A 2,757-nucleotide genomic window follows, 5' to 3' on the forward strand; every position below is an offset into this window, starting at 1 on the left:
ATATATTTATTAAAATTGATGAGTTAAGTAGGAATAAAAATAAAACAAACAAAAAGACTTATGGGAAGAGTTGAGGAAATGGTTGGAAAGTAACAAATAAGAGATCAAGTATATGGATGATTTTAAGTTATGTTTGCCCAGTTTCCTTCAATCTGAAGCATAACAAAAGTCCTTTTTGCATTCCTTGCCAAGTAATGACCCCAAATTTATGATCTTGTCTCTGGAGTAGGACATATCTTCTTTTGACTTGAGAATCACCAGACCTATTTTGTCCATGGCCAAATGGTTTATGGTGGTGCCTGTGGAACTCTGATCTCTCGTTCTGGCCTTTGTGAAGCCACAAGGAATAACAAATGCCTCATTATGCAGAAATGTAAGCATCCTGACTTATTTGTTTACAAGAAATAAGCACACGTACAGTAAGATCAGAAGTGTGATTTACATGGGGGTTCATGAAGAACCCTGTCAAGCCATCGTTATACAGCAGTTCGTGTTTCTTAGAAACCTTACTCTTAGCCATCACCATTGTTTACATGATGGACTGCTGTTGGTCTGGGACTCCACTGTTGGCTCAGCACTGGATCAGTGATGCGCCCCAGTCTTGCTATGTAATCCATGACAACTTATGTCCTCCATCTTAATCATCAGTTTTGCTGCCCACTATATCCAGCCTCTAAGATTTCTTACATGGACCATGTGCAACACATATTATGCCTGTTTTGAACCCTTTGTGTCCATCTGTCCATGTTTTCCATATGGTGCCCAGCAAGTCCGGAGATTTCTTTTTTGTCATGATTGGAAGCTTACAGGCATCTAGCAAGGTCCAGGAATTGCTCTTACAAAGTGAAGATACCCTGGCCAAGCGAAGCCAGTCCTGGTGTAGCTTAGCCAGTTGTGTTCCTTGTCTGAGAAATTGTGATAGTACTCACCTTAAGACAAAGCCCAGGCTTAACTCACAGATAGTGGACCATAGGATTCAACCTGCAGTCCAGATGTGTTTCTTTACTTGCTGTGCCTTTTCATAGTCCAACATAAATTTTGATCAACCTTTAAGTTCCAATACCCTCTTCACCTTACCCCCTGCCCAGAACTTGATTGCCATTGGTCAGACAACATTAGTTTACATTGGGATAGTAAATTATAACATATTATATTAGTTTAAATTAGTTAGTTGGAAAGCACATGTCCTTTAAGAGCAAAGCCGACGCCAGATCACACAGAGCATTATAATGACTAATAATATTCATATTTATGTAAAGCTGTAAATATATGATCAATATTTAATGTATTCTTCTGTTTAATACTTGTTTTCAATTCATTTTAATTTGTTGAGAATGAAAATAAAGAACATCTTACTGTTGGGAGTTCCTACATACTAGGGGAGGATGTGGGGGAAAGACTTATTGTGTTAGAAATAATTGTTACTTTTATTATTAAAGCTATTCAAAAGATCTTCCGTGGGCGTCTCTTCTTTGCTATGTTCTTCTCTTTTGATCCTTGCTTAATGACAGAAATGTGAAATACTTATATATCTGCTGAAAATCAACCTGTGACATTAGTATTGTACTGGAAATAAATCAGCAGCCTCAGAAAACAATGGTGCCAACTAACAGTTCCCGTTTACAAAAAAAATCTCGTACAAAATCAGAATAAAATTGATACCATATTTTCATTCATCTGAGCCTTCAATTCTCAAAAAAATATTTTGCATGGTTTGAAGTGGGACATGCTGATGGGCTTGGAGTAATTCAGCATAACTACTGGTCTGACTCATGTAAGTGACCAGAAGAGGGCATTATGTTTATATTATTGCTCTTCTGGTTTGATGTTTTTATTCCTTTTATTCTTGTGGGATTGAGTGGCACCATGGACAGACTGTGATCAGTGTTTAGAGAACAAGGGCAAAGCAGGGTGAAATCACAGCACTTCAAATGCAACAGAAAAAAACATTATAAATTAATTTAAAGGACACAACCTTCAATGCTTCAGAAACCTTTATTTTAGTACCAAAAGATTGAATTATGTATCATATCCTATGTATTAAAATGATCAAAGTTAAATTGAATTAAGGTAACATTGAATGTAGAATAGAGTTTTAGACACAAATATTTAAAATGCAGACCATAACACAGAAAAAGTTTCCCAGAAGCAAGGTACTGAAAATAATTCTGGCAACAATGAGTAGGTTCCAAAGAAAGAGATAACCAATACATCTCATTACCTGTGTAGCACAAAAGTTACTTTAATCAACAGATTATTCAAAGTAAAAGTTTGGAATGTGATGGGGTTTTTTTTGTGCAAATTGTTGTTACTATTGCATCATGTGCAATATGGTATTTTAGAAAAGCGCTATTTGCTCAACCTGAAGAAGGTTTATCAAACAAGTATTATATAATTTCTCCACGTACAGTATATTACACTAATTGTGTGCTAGTGGTGCTGTACTAGGGTATATTATATTTCACCTTTACCTTATTTTCCTAAATAGATACACATGTGACAATGTATACTTAAAGGGCGCTACTGGATACCCAATGCAGAATATTTAATTACAAATACTGACATCTCTTTAAACCTGCCAGCTATACTAACAGTGATGAATGATGAATGAAAATGTTATACTTGTCTGAAGATAATATTGAGGTTCATAACTAAGCATCAGCTGTTATTGTGCCCTGAAATGTTAAGATTTCTTTATAACAAAATCATTGAGAAGAATTAGAGATTTCCTGCTGTGCTGCTCCACGAGATAATCTC

The sequence above is a fragment of the Lepisosteus platostomus genome, chromosome 11, assembly GCF_059453375.1.
Source record: "Lepisosteus platostomus isolate fLepPlt1 chromosome 11, fLepPlt1.hap1, whole genome shotgun sequence".
Classification (NCBI taxonomy): domain Eukaryota; kingdom Metazoa; phylum Chordata; class Actinopteri; order Semionotiformes; family Lepisosteidae; genus Lepisosteus; species Lepisosteus platostomus.